Here is a 14,833-nt window from a genome sequence, read left to right as displayed (position 1 = left end):
ACCATGTGGTAATGTAGCTTTTAACCCACCTTTTATATATATATGAGATATTTTTAAGGAAATTATAATTAAAGCCAATTTTGTAAAAAAAAAAAAAAAAAAAAGCATGTTACTTGGCACTTAAAAGCATACTTATTTAAAACTATGATCATATTTAGCAATAGTTATATTTTTGTGTCTAAGTATGTGGAAAGACAAGGGAAGAGAATGTCATTGGTAATACATTTCAAAAGAAACAATAACTAGCTCAAATATATTTCTGTTGACTACCATTTACAGTGTCATGTTCAAATACCATGGAGCAGACATTTCCAATAAAGAAAAAGGAACAAAAATCATGTTATGATTCTGGGTTCTTGCTCTCCAAGACAAGACCCATTTTCTCCTGGTAAGCACAGTGCAAGTAAAACACTCAAAGATTGGTCAGTTATACTTCAGCCGGAGAACCAAAAAAAAAAAAAGGGGGGGGCCCTAAAGAGAACATTGTATTTCTGAGCTATGTTTAGAACATGACCAATATTCCAAGTTACTCATAAAGTTTTTTTTTTTTTTTAAGTGGTTTCTTGACTGTGACTTCTGATTGATTGTGGGTCATAGAATCATTTCTATCCAGCATTTTTCTTGTTTATAATGAAAAAGAGCCAAAGCCCCAATCCAGGAGAGTCAATTTTTCACTATTTTGATTGGATGTTCTATCCTATTAGGGTGGAGAATCAAACTTAGTACAAAAGAACACAGGTCACTTGGACAAACGCTAACAAAAAATGACTTGTTTTTGTTTTAGGCTAATGTTTTCAAATACATTTGATTTGTTCTTCATTTTTTTAAGTTTCTAATAAAATAAAATTAATTTTTTATGCAATTTCTTTTATTTTATAAAAGTAAAATAGATTTAAACAATTGGTGGTTAATAATTAGTAATAGTATCATGCATCTGTCAGTTTGTCATACTGTGGTGGCCTGCGTGTTGCTATAATGCTGTCCTGGAAGCTATGTCACCGCTATTTCAAATACCAGCAGGGTCACCCATGATGAAAAGGTTTCAGTAGAGTTTCTAGACTAACATAGACTAGGAAAGAGGACCTGGCAATCTACTTCTGAAAAAATTGACCAGGGAAAACCTTATGAATAGCAGCAGAACACTGTCTGAAATAGTGTTGGAAAATGAACCCCTCAAGTTGGAAGGTACCCAAAATTCAACTGGGGAAGAACTGTCTCCTCAAAGTAGAGTTGACCTTAATGACATGGAGGGAGTCAGGCTTTTGGGACCTTCATTTGTTGATGTGGCATGACTCAAAATGAGAAGAAACACCTGCAAAAACCCCATTAATAATCAGAGCATGGAATGCATGAAGTAAGAATCTAGGAAAATTGAAAATCATCAAAAATGAAATGGATTACATAAAGACCAGTATCTAGGTATTAGGGAGCTGAAATAGACTGATGCTGGCCATTTTGAATCAAACAATCATATGGTCTACTATAGGGGAATGAAAAATTGAAGACAAATGGTGTTACATTCATCATCAAAAAGAACATTTCAAAATATATCCTGAAGTACATAGGTGTCAGTAATAAGATAATATCCATATGCTTACAAGGAAGACCAGTTAATATGACTATTATACCTACCACTAATGGCAAAGATGAGGAAATTGAAGATTTTTACCAATTTTTGCAGTCTGATATTGATTAAAAATGCAGTCAAGATGCACTGATAATTGCTGTTGATTGGGATGCAGAAGTTGGAAACAAAGAAGAAGGTTAGGTATTTGGGAAATAAAGCCTTAGTGATAGAAATGACACCAGAGATCATATGATGAAATTTTGCAAGATCACAAATACCTTTAAAAACAACATAAATGGTGACTATACATGTGGATCTCACTGGACGGAATACACAGGAATCAAATCAATTACATCTGTGGAAAGAGACAATAGAAAAGCTCAACATCAAAGTCAGAACAAGGCCAGGAGCTGACTGTGGAACAGATCATCAATTGCTCTTATAGAAGTGCAAGTTCAAGCTGAAGAAAATTAGAACAAGTCCAAGAGAGCCAAAATATGATCTGAAATTAGAGACCATCTCAAGAATAATTTTATGCATTGAACACTAATGACCTAAGACAAGTCGAGCTGTGGAATGACATCAAGGACATCATATATGAAGAAAGCAAAAAGTCATTAAAAAGACAGGTAAGAAAAGACCAAAATGTATATCAGAAGAGACTCTGACTCTTGCTCTTTAACACAGAGTAGCTAAAGTGAATGAAAGAAATGATGAAGGAAAAGAGTTGAATAGAAGATTTCAAAGAGTGGCTCAAGAAGACAAAGTATTGTAATGACATGTGTAAAGACCTGGAGTTAGAAAACCAAACAGAAAGAACACAGTTCACATTTTTCAAGGTGAAAGAACTGAAGAAAAAATTCAAACCTCAATTTGCAATACTGAAGGATTCTACAGAGAAAATATGGAGCAACATAGGAAGCATCAAAAGAAGATGGAAGGAATACACAGTCACTGTACCAAAAAGAATTGGTCGATGTTCAACCATTTCAGGAGATAGTGTGTGATCAAGTACCGATGGTCCTGAAGGAAGAAGTCCAAGCTGCACTGAAGGCATTGGCGAAAAACAAGGCTTCAGGAATTGAAGGAATACCAAATAGAGATGTTTGGGCAAATGGATGCAGTGCTGGAGGTGCTCAATCATCTATGTCAAGAAATTTGGAAGACAGCTTCCTAGCCAACTGACTGGAAAGATCCATATGTGTATTTATTCCAAAGAAAGGTAATCCAAGAGAATGTGGAAATTATCAAATGATATCATTAATATCACACGCAAGTAAAATTTTGCTGAAGATCATTCAAAAGTGCAGCAGTACATGAACAGGGAAGTGCCAGGAAGTTCAAGTCAGATTCAAAAGACGACATGGAACAAGGGATATCATTGCAGATGTCAGATAGATCTTGGCTGAAAGCAGAGAATAGCAGAAAGATGTTCACCTGTGTTTTACCGACTATGCAAAGTCATTCGACTGTGTGGATCATAACAAATTATGGATAACATTGTGAAGATTGGGAATTCCAGGACATTTAAATGTGCTCATGTGGGACCTGTACATAGATCAAAAAAAGGCAGTAGTCCGAACAGAATAAGGGAAACTTCGGAGCTTAAAGTCAGGAAAGTTTTGTGCATCAGTGTTGTATGCTTTCACCATATGTATTCAATCTGTACACTGAGCAAATAATCTGAGAAGCTGGACTATACGAAGAAGAACGCAGCATCAGGGTTGGGGGAAGGCTCATTAGCAACCTGTGATATGCGGATGACACAATCTTGCTTGCTGAAAGTGAAGAGAACTTGAAGCACTTACTGATGAAGAATCAAAGACTACAGCTTTCATTATGGATTATACCACAACATAAAGACAACAAAAATCCTCACAACTGGACCAATAAGCAACATCATGATAAGTGGAGAAAAGATTGAAATTATCAAGAATTTCATTTTACTTGGATCCACAATCAATGCCCATGGAAGCAGCAGCATCAAAGGATGTGCGGCACTGGGCAAATATGCTGCACACAACATCTTAGAAGCGTTGAAAGCAAAAATGTCACTTGAGGACCAAGGTACGGCTAACCCAAGCCATGGTATTTTTAATAGCCTCATATGCATGTGAAAACTGGACAATGAAAAAAGATCAAAAAAGATTTACAGTGTTGGCAAAGAATATTGAATATAAATCAACTCGACGGCACTGGGTTATAGACTGTCAAAAGAACAAATCTGTCTTGGAGGAAGTACAGCTAGAATGCTCCTTAGAAGCAAGGATGCCTAGACTTTGTCTCATGTACCTTGGACATGTTATCAAGAGGGACCAGTCCCTGGAGAAGCACATCGTGCTTGGTAAAAGGGAGGGTCAGGGAAAAAGAGGAAGACTCTCCATGAGATGGATCAACACCATGGCTACAACAATCAGCTCAACATAATAACGATTGAGAGGATGGTGCACGAATGGGCAGCATTTCGTTCTGTTGTACATAGGGCTGCTATGAGTTGCAACAGACTTGACAGTACCTAACGACAATTAATAACAGCAAAATAAATTGTTGGAGATTACATTAGAATTCTTGTCAATATTTAAGTATACTTCATAATTATTTTTGTAAATGAATTTATCAATACTATTTTTTTTATAGGAATTGACTCACATTCAACTCAGTTGTATTCATTTTCCAAATTTGACTATATTTCTGTCCTGATTTAACTTTAGTTGTTATCCTTCTCCTCTTCCTCCTTTTTTTGCTCATCCTCCTGTTACTTTGTTCCAGATTCTAATGGTTTTTGAATATATAAATTAGCCCATTGAAAACATTTATCATCAACTTATTATTATTATATCTGATAGTAAATCTTGACACTTTTAAAGAAAAGAGTGTTATGAAATTATATCACTAATCCATCAATTCTCTTGTTTGTATTGATTGATGCAGACTGCCACTCAAATTCCTACTTTCAGAAGCATTTTTGAATCAGGAAGTTAAATTTTATCCATGTGTGAACAATCCATCTATAGCTTGTTTTAAAATTTATCAAATGTTAATATTACAAATGTAGAACATCTCAGTCATTTATAATTACTTATCAACATTTTTAAAATGAAGCTGCTGACTTTCAAAACTTTGAAATCCTAGATGGACTCCACTCAAAATTCTGTGTTTTCCTTGGCTCAGGATCAGAGAATGAACAAGATGGTTTCGTGAATAAAAGGGTTAAGGATTCTGCAACTGCCTGGCATAGACTGACACTTTTTATTTTTTCTACGTAAATTATCAAACTCTCTTTTTCAAATGGACCATGGTGTTTGCCCTTTTAAATTTATGATGGATGCTATACAATTAACATTATCTGACAGCTGAAATGTGAAAGCAATGGGCCTATAAAAAGTAATCGTAATAAAATAAGCCTGGCATTTTTCAAGTATAGAAGTAGAAAGTATTCTATCTCAGTATCTAATCTTTTTCTACCTTTATGGAACACATGTTTTTGTTTTTATTATCATAAAAAAAAATTAGTAGATTTCTTTATTCTTATTCAAGGTACAGATAATTATATTATTCTGGCTAAATGTTTCCCTTCCTCTGTGAGAACAAATTAGAATAATTTCACAAAAACTCAGCTGATATTACTGATCTACTTATTTTCCTTCATATTACTCATACCTTGAAAAGTCAGTATTTTATTGGATTACAGAATAGGGTCTATAGTTAGTTGTTAGCATTAGTGTTATTCTCATTCACTTTGTACGTTGGAGGATTCTCACAGACTTTATTAAATGTGCTTCCATATTTATGAGTGCATTTATTTTTTTCTGCCTAGTACCTTTACCTCATACAGCATACTGGGATTCTGAATTTCAGGGTTTTTTTTTTTTTTTTTCCCCGATAAAGTGTGGTTGCCATCATATTCCTTTGCCTTTAAATCTAAAAGTTATTCACAGTTTGAAGTAAAAGTAGCAAATAACCCCAATATTTTTCTCTTTTTCCTACATTTTCAACAATTATTAGTAACAGCAATAATAATAATTTTAAAAATTTTAGAAGTTTATATGTATTTGTCTTCTGGACCAAGATTCTTTGAGGAACTGTCTAATTTCCTCAATATTTTGATCATTCCAATTCTCTGATCAGATTTAATTTTGTGATAAAATTGCTAGTCTGTATTCAGTAAAGCTTTATGACATACCGTTAGCAAGTGGAAAAGGAATATCAAGCATATTTTGAAAGTCAGCAATAGTGAGAGGCAGCATGAAAGATCTCTAGATTGGAGTTACGCTATTAAGGTTCCAATTCTGGCTCTACTATTATATATTATCTGCATGATAAACTTGGTCCAAGTCCCAGGATTTGCACTTGACTACTAGCATAAAGGCTGGAGGTTAGACTCACTGCAAAGAAAACCCTGGAGATCTGTTTCTGTAGATTACAGCCAAGAAACCTCTATGGAGCAGTTCTACTCTATAACACATGGGGTGGCCTGAGTCAGAAATGACTCAACAGCAATGAGTTATTTACGGGGTTTATTTGAATAAACATTCTTATACATTTTATATGGTTGCTGTCATGATATTTTTAAACTGTAAGAATTATTTGTTCAATCAAAAGAACTATAGAACTATGAAAGGTGGGTGAAGATATTATTATCTGTATCATTAAACAACATTAAAAAAAGGTAAACTAGAAATATAAGAATTGCAAACCATGTTCAATAAGTAAGCTTCCACAGGAACATTCATGGAAAAAAAAAAAAAAAAAGTCACTTGTTTAAGAGGGCCAGGAGGTATCCTTGACAGAGTTGTTGTTGTGTGCAGTCCAGTTAATTGTGACTCATAATGACTTTATATGACAAAGTAGATCTGCCCGATAGGTTTCCTAGGCTGTAAATCTTTACTGGAAGCAGATAGCCTGGTTTTTTTCTCCTGCGGAACAGCAAATGGGTTCAAACCTCTGACCTTTCAGCTGGCAGTCGAGTTCTTAACAATTGTGACTTATCCTTGACAACACTAGAATATAAACCAAAATAATGGTGAAGGATATGGGCTGTTTTAAATTTCAGTATAGCTTTAAATTAAGAATACCTTTTCCTCTTATTAATTAAATAACGGCTGTGATGAGCTAATCTTAAAAAAAGATTTGTTACAAAGAATTTTCTTCTTAGGTAGGAAAATCTTTCCAGGGACAAAGAATAAAAGGCAAATTTTCAAAATTCACATTTATTCCAGGAATTTAACGACACGATTTTCTCTGTTCTACAACTCTTAGTCACAGCGATGATGTGTAAAATCTTACAGAAAAGTTTGCCTACCTTTTATGAAAAAGTACAAGCATTATTTGCAATAAGCCAAAGCCAAATCCACTGCTGTCGAGTTGATTCTGACTCATAGTGACCCTATACAACAGAGTAGAACTGCCCCATAAGGTTTCCAAGGAGCAGCTGGTGGATTCGAACTGCGAACCTTTTGGATAGCAGCTGAACACTTAACCACTCTGCCACCAGGGCTCCATTATCTGCAATATCTACAGTTAATTTCAAATAGGTTTGAAAATAGAATTCACAAAGTTTTCTATCTTGTTTTATGTAGGAAAATGTGTAGGTTTTAGGTAATAATAAAAAAAAAAATCTGCTTATTCCTCCATACAGCAGTCTCCAGAGTCATGGCCATTTTACAGACCATAAAGTTTTTGATGTGCTGCTTTAAGAGCCTCTAACCAAATCATGATATATTCTTACACCTTAGCTTGTGTTTTTAAATTTAACAAAAGGAGAACCTAACCTTCCAACAAAACAAAACAAAGCATGAGAGTAACAGACAAAGCAGAACTTTGGAGAGAATCCAAGTGGCAGTCCCGGGGTAATAGCCCCAGCAGGCTGTATCAAGGCAATTTTTCTGCATTAATTAAAAAAAAAAAAAAAAAATTTTTTTTTTTTTTTAATGAGTGGCTACCATTCCATGGGCGGAATATCTATTATAAGCTTTGAGACCTATGGATGGGAAGTAACATTTATTAATTCACCAATTCTCATTCTCTACATGTTGCTAAAAACTCCTTCCTTGTTCCCCATTCCAGGAAACACTTTATTAACACTTACATTGTTGAAATAAGGCAAATCTGGCCTCGGGCCACATTTGTAAAACTACACCCAAGTACGCCATCCATCAAATTTTACCCAAATGGCAGTGTGCAGCTGGGTATTACAGATGTTCAACAGAGTCACTCATCTCCTTTCCACAAAAACAGATCAAGGGAAGAAATTTAAAAACAAAGCAAAACAAAAGAAGCTAATTTCATTTTCGGACTCTTTCTTTTTCTCTCAACTACAAATTCTAGTTGTGAACTGACATAAGTCAGTGTTATTTGGCAAACTGACTATTATTTAGACAGATTTAAGCATATTCAGAGTTCTGTTTCTTTACATGCTTCCATTTCATCACTTTTTCAGTTATTCTAAATATCCACCTGACTACCCGTGGAATATTTGTTATTCTGAAACTCCTTTACAGTACAGCTACATTGCCTTTTCCTTTTGTGAATGTTTTTCGCTTGAATGGGTTAGAACATTTGGAGCATTGGTTTTAATGTATTGGTTTGACATGAAGTGACACTACAATGATATCCCCAAGGCCTTATGTTCATCCAACCAAGTTAAATAAGATTTTTGTTCTTAAAATGTAGAAAATAGAGACTTCTACAAGATCGTCTGAACCTTACTTGAAAGCATATAACTACTTCAGAAAACACCTACTTTCTTTTAACTTTATTCTAAATTTTTCTAGTAATTAATGTATATAAGGTTTTTTTTTTAAATATTCCTAAGACCAGAAAATAATGGCATTTTTGTTTTTCTTTTTAAAATAATCATCAGGCAAGTATTATATTTTTGTAAATTAGGTGAATTACATTTACAGTTTACATTTGCCTATCAATCTTCTGTAAATATTATATAGGAAATTGCAGAATTGGCTAAGAGTATGTATATTTATAATCTTGCATGAATACTGACAATGAACACAATTGATAAAAATATTTATAGTTGAAGTATTAACAAATCACATATAGTCACACTTGTTTTAAAAGAAATTATCAATTTCCCAGATTAAAGACAGTTAAAAAAAAAAAGAAAGAAAGAAAAAGAAAAAGCCATGGTGCTCCATGAAAAGAGTCTATGGTGATATATTTGATAAAAATACATATTATTCTAACTAGCTACCTCCCCACCAACATAATTCATGAGATGGCCAAATATACATCACTTTTTACAATTTAAACGAATAATTTCTTCTATAAGGATCAGCACAAAGCTGGTTCCTATGAGGCAGAGGTTAAAAATGCCCCAAATGTCCAACTTTTCCAAGCTGTGGTACCACCCCATCATCTCTAACATCAACTACTCCCTCTCTCCTCAGCAATCTCCCTCCCATTTTGGGGTTCCCTAATTTGTCTTTGGGTTCCCTAATTCACTGCAATATTTCACAGAACTCACCAACCATACAAAGGAAATGGCTCAGGCGGTTGTGCAGGCTGGCAAGTCACAAAATGGTGGGTCAGGCATAGGCTTCTCAAGACCCACGTGGCTGCAGGAGCTGAGGAACCCAAACCGGCAATTCAGACTGCAAAAACTGGCGAATCAGCTCACAGGACAGGCCACTGGCCCAAGGGGCTGTGGAGGCCTCCAATCCCAGAATCAGCAGGTCAAATTAACAGGCCTCTGGAGGGGTCAATTTATCACAAACCGGACGTCGAATCCAGATGCAGAGAAAGAGAGAACCTCACCAGGACACATGCATATATTTTAGATGCAGGCCACATTCCAGGGAAGGGCATAACTTTAGTAAGAGTGGGGCTTAAGAAATGCCTTCCTGCAAGGCTGCAACGCAAGACAAACCCTATACCAATCCTGCCTCATTAACATGCAGAGGCCAGGATCCACGACACATAAAATGGAGGACAACCACCCAATACTGGGAATCATGGCCCAACCAAGTTGACACATAACTCCAACCATCACAGGTTCCATATACCTTATTTGCATAGTCCCACTCAGTCACTGTGTATGAGTCACAAAGACCATGGCTAGAAGGGCCATATTAAGAAATTCATTGCACCTCAAATGACTTGAAAAATTAGAAGACATTTTAGAAGCTGCCAGCATGAATTAAGGGAGGAAAAAAAAATAATAATTCTTAGTAATGTTTTTAAAATGAATGCCCTTCACTATGAATATCTTTTAAAGATCAGATAATTCATTATAAAGAATACAAATATAATAAATGCATCTCCATTTGCTTAAAAGTACAGTCACACACTCCATAATGTCTGATCGGGCTATGTCTGACTGAATATATGTCCTTGGTCACATAAGGTTATAATAAAGTTCAGAAATTCTGATCAGAGAACAGGAGGTAGCAGACATATCACATAGCGATCACGACAGCTTCCCACAGACAACACATGTATCTCATGTTTCTAGTATACAAAGCAATTGTGCTGCCAGATGTATAACGATGTAGTACATATATAACCTATAATACATATGATTTGATAGTCATAATAATTGCCTGTATAACTGGCTTATGTGTGTACTGCACTGTATTTTCTTTCATTATTTTAATGTGAACTTTCCCTACTTACAAACAAAAAGTTTATGGTAAAACCGACTCATAGGCAACAGTATCCAATCTCATGTATCCTGCATCTCTTGAGTGTTGGCATTTTCTCTCTATTTAATTTTCTTTCAAAAATATTACCATGAAGTGCATCATGGCTCTCAAAGGCAGCAAAACCGGTGCTAGTCACAGCAGCAGCAAGAGGCAAAGGAGGAGTATCAATTTGGAAGTGAAAAAAAAGTGAAACAACAGGTTATTAAACAACAGGAAGGTGGAAAATCAGTGAATGGTATTGTTTGAGATTTAGGCATGGTGCACTCTACAATCACTATGATCCTCAAAAAACAAAGAAAAAATTCTCCAAGCTGTTAAAGGATCAGCTCCACTGAAAGCTACGAGGCTAACTAATGAAAACACAAGAGGGACCAATATCAAGTATGGAGAAATTGCTAAAGATGTGGATTGAGGACCCAACACAAAAGAAAATCCGTTTCAGCCCGTGGACGATTACCCAAGGTACAACAGTTGTTGGAGATACTTAAAAGGCAGAACCAGACTACTTTATCGAGTTTAGTGCTAGTTCTGGGTGGTTCAAGAGCTTCAACAAACATTTTTGCTGCATAACGTGAAAGTGAGCGATGAGGCTGCAAATGCTGATGCGAAGGCAACAGGAGAATTTGTTGAAACCTTAAACTAATTATAAAAAAAAAAAAATTATAGAGGAAGATTATTTGCCCCAACAAAATTTTAACATAGACAAAACTTCCTCATTCTGGAATCGGATGCCTGAAAGGACCTTATCCATAAGGAGGTCAAGTCAATGCCAGGCTTTAAGGCTTTTAAAGACAGAGTAACATTGTTGTTAGGAGGTAACGTTGCTGGCTACATGTTAAAGCTAATTGTTATCTGGCATAGTGGAAACCCCATGGCTTTCCAGAACATTAACAACACACCTTACCAGTTTATTACACGTGAAATAAAAAGTCCCAGATGACACAAATTCTGTTTCGGGATGCCCTTCTGATTTGCTATGTCAGTGAAGTGGAGAAGTACTTCCTGGAAGAAGGCATACCTTTCAAGATTTTGCTAATTGTAGACAGTGCTCCAGGATAACCCCCTTTCATTGATGATGTCCACCCCAACATCAAGGTGGTGTTCCTTCCACCAAACACCACGTCTTTAATCCAGTCAATGGACCAAGGGTTATTGTAGTATTGAAGACCTACTACCTGAGGAGGACCTTTACTCAGGCGATTGCTGCAACTGAGAACACTGGCAAGACACTGATGCAGTTCTGGAAGGAGTACAACACTGACCACTGAATAAAGAACCTTGCTTGGGCCTGGGATAATGTGACCAAAGAGTATATGAATGGTAAAAAAAAAAAAAAAAATTCATAATGACCCTATAGGTATATGAATGGTATATGGGAAAAAATCCTGAAATGATATGTGCATGGGATTTGAAAAGGATGATGAGATCGCAAGGATTAATAGTCAACATGGTGAACAACAACCTGAATCTAGACATAGGTGAAGAGGGCATTGAAGAATTCCTAGAGGTGATTCCTGAGGAATTAACAAATGAGGAGTTGCTAGAGCTAGATAGAGCAAGAGCAAAGAGCTGAAAGAAGAGGCCGGGAAGAGGAAACCGCAGAAGGAGATGAAGAACAGGTGCAGAAGAGGGTCACTGTCAAGGGTTAGCCAAATTCTTTGCAGACCTTTACAGCTTGTTGAAGAGTGCTGAAGGGACGGACCTAAGCACTGACCTCTTTGCACGAGTAGAGAGGAATGCTCATGCAGTGTTTGCTGCATATAAAGAAATTTATGAAGAAAAGAAAAAGCAACCTGGGCAAGTAACATTGGCCACAATCCTGAAGAAGCCAACACCTCCCCAAGAAGAGCCTCAGCCAGGCTCCCCGGGCATGACAGGAGAGGAAATTATCATCGTTGGTAGCAGTTCATCAGCGGAGGTTCTTCGACCTGAAACTCTTCTAGCGGAAAACTATGAGGAAGTCGAGAACAGTGATCCTCGTTGTTAAACTGTGTGTGATATAGGCTAAGAAAGGGTTTACATAAAATTTTAAAAAGTGAAAAAGAAAAATTAGAAAGTGTAAAATGAAATAAAAACATTAAAAAGTTTTAAAATAAAAGTTTACAAAGTAGCCTAAGGTTATTTTATAGAAATAAATATTTGTTGTACACACAGCTGAACACCGTATTATAGTGTTAAAAAAAAAAAAAAGTTTTGGTACATACAGTAATTTAGTGTAAATTCAGTATCTGGTACAATACAGAGCTGTACCAGCAACAGCCTCCAGACTCACCTGATAGTACATTAGCCCTGCAAGCTCCAACGGTGTAAGTACAGATTGCATATTAGCCGATGTATGCAGCAGTGTATATTTATAATGTATTATTATATTATGTATACATTATTGTACAATATTAACCTACTTAACCAATATATTACCTTCCCAGATACGTAAGCTGAAATACAGTTCTGTATGTGTACGGTATGTTGGCTATTTAGTCAATACAGGTATATCACCGTAGTCCACATGCTTTGCTAAGTGAAACAAAAGGTTATTAAACAACATGAAAGTAGAAAATCAGTGAACGCTACTGCTCATGATTTAGGCATGTTTGCGCCAAATCCAAATCACATAACGTCCTGTTTCACAGAATGTATCAGGGACATTAAGTGACACAATGTGTCAGTGACATTAAGCGACGCATGGCTGTACTGACTATACAAATGATTTTTTCTTCCCACTTTGTGTCTACCTAAATTGCACACATACGTTTTTTTTCATATTTTGTTTTTCACAAAGCAATACTGCTGGCAAATCTTGTGTTTAATTTCCTAATGTTTACCAAAGCCTGCTATTCGAACGGCACATTCACCAGCTGGAAGCTGGCTCCAAGCACTTCGGATACATGGGCACAAGCAGGGCTCAGGTGCCACCAGACTTCCCTGCCAGTGGGTCAGAAGCCAGCTCAGAGCCGGAGTTAGAGGCAGAACCATGTTGAAGTTACAAAGCAGAGGCAGCAATCATCACAGCAGGAACAGGTTCCAGACGGGAAGTCACAGTTGGTGGCCTGCCACAGGAGTGGGTGCATGGTGCGTGGTGAGAAAAGTAAAGCAAGCAGTCAGTGCTCAATCAACGCTGATTTCTTTGAGCTTTCTGCGTCTTTCCCATAAATGCTGATCAATCACAAAAGATTAAATGTGGATGATAAAACAGTAAGATTCTGTGGACCGACTAGCTGCCTACAATTGATCAAATGATACACAATCACAAGAATTACTTCCATATTAAGGAAAGCTAGAGGCACTTTTACAATACTGCAGTTTATTTTTGGCTCTCTATGCTAATATCCCACTCCAATTTTATACTTTAACTTTTTAAATTTATTTCCTTTCTTGATACTCAAAAACTGTATTAAGATTTCACTCACAGCTATGGTGTTAATGTATTTATTCAGAAGATAGATTAAAGAATTACCATTCCACATTTTAATTTGGCATCTTTCAGTATAGGTTTTTATTTTAGAACATTCTAACATTTATGCTAGTTTAAAAAAAAAAAGCTTTATTTTTAACAGGGAGTAAACCACATTAAAGAGTTAAAACGTAATCTCAGAACCCCAAAATGTCTTACGATTTTACTTGTGCATCAATATCAGAAATCTATTACATTTCTTCATAATGGATAATTTCTTTTTAAAGTTTCCATTGTATTAAGGATATACTAGAGCCTTATAAAATTAGAGCCTTATAAAATTAAGGTAGAAAAGTCAATTTTATAGGCTACATTCAGAAAGTGAAACTGCCTTCAAACAAAAGCCTTCTCCATGTCAGTAACTAAATCCATTTGAAAAGGACTTAAACTCAGAACATCTAAAATTTTGTTTTATGAGGTACAAGAGCTTCCTCTTAGTGAATAAAAAAAGTACATCCACAAAATCATCTATTTTCTTACCTTATTTTCATAATGAATTACAAATATGTGTTCCTCAGCACAATGTCCACGATTATATTTGTTGTTATTTTCTAATAAAATCCAAGTAAAATTAGCAATTCTCAAAGGTTATAAAAGATATCTGGGTTTATTTGAATGTTTGCCTCAAAAGTTATCAAAAGGGAAAACAAGTACTGCGCATGAAAAAAAAAAGTGTCAAAAGCTCTCCTTTCTATAAGAGGGCACAATTGTATTCTCTTTTCTATTATGATCATTTCCTAGCACTTTGTGGAAATCGTGACATTTTGTCTTTTTTAATGGAAGAGAAAAAGATTTTTACACACAAGCTGAAATGGAGAAAAGAGATTCAAAATGTGATCATAACAAGGAAATCGAGGCAAGAAAGCAAACATGTTATGTCTGCATTTTTCCATGCCCTCTGCTAAGTATTTTTCAGTTTTTCAACTCTTTCAATCCACAAAACTATTCTACACAATGGATATTATTATCCTAAATTCACTCACCTTCAAAGACTTTGTTCTTTTCTCTTTATACCTCAAAACTTCTGGAAGAACAAATTTTAGAATATTAAGTTTGATCCATTAACTTTTTAATGTCTCTAGTTTCCTATCTGGTGACTGCAGTCTCTCCCTAACAACAGTCAAAGTAGCTGATGTGGCCTTGAATGGATAAGAATGG

This window comes from Loxodonta africana, chromosome 8 (assembly GCF_030014295.1).
Source record: "Loxodonta africana isolate mLoxAfr1 chromosome 8, mLoxAfr1.hap2, whole genome shotgun sequence".
Taxonomy (NCBI): domain Eukaryota; kingdom Metazoa; phylum Chordata; class Mammalia; order Proboscidea; family Elephantidae; genus Loxodonta; species Loxodonta africana.
Note: the sequence above shows the minus strand (reverse complement) of the source record.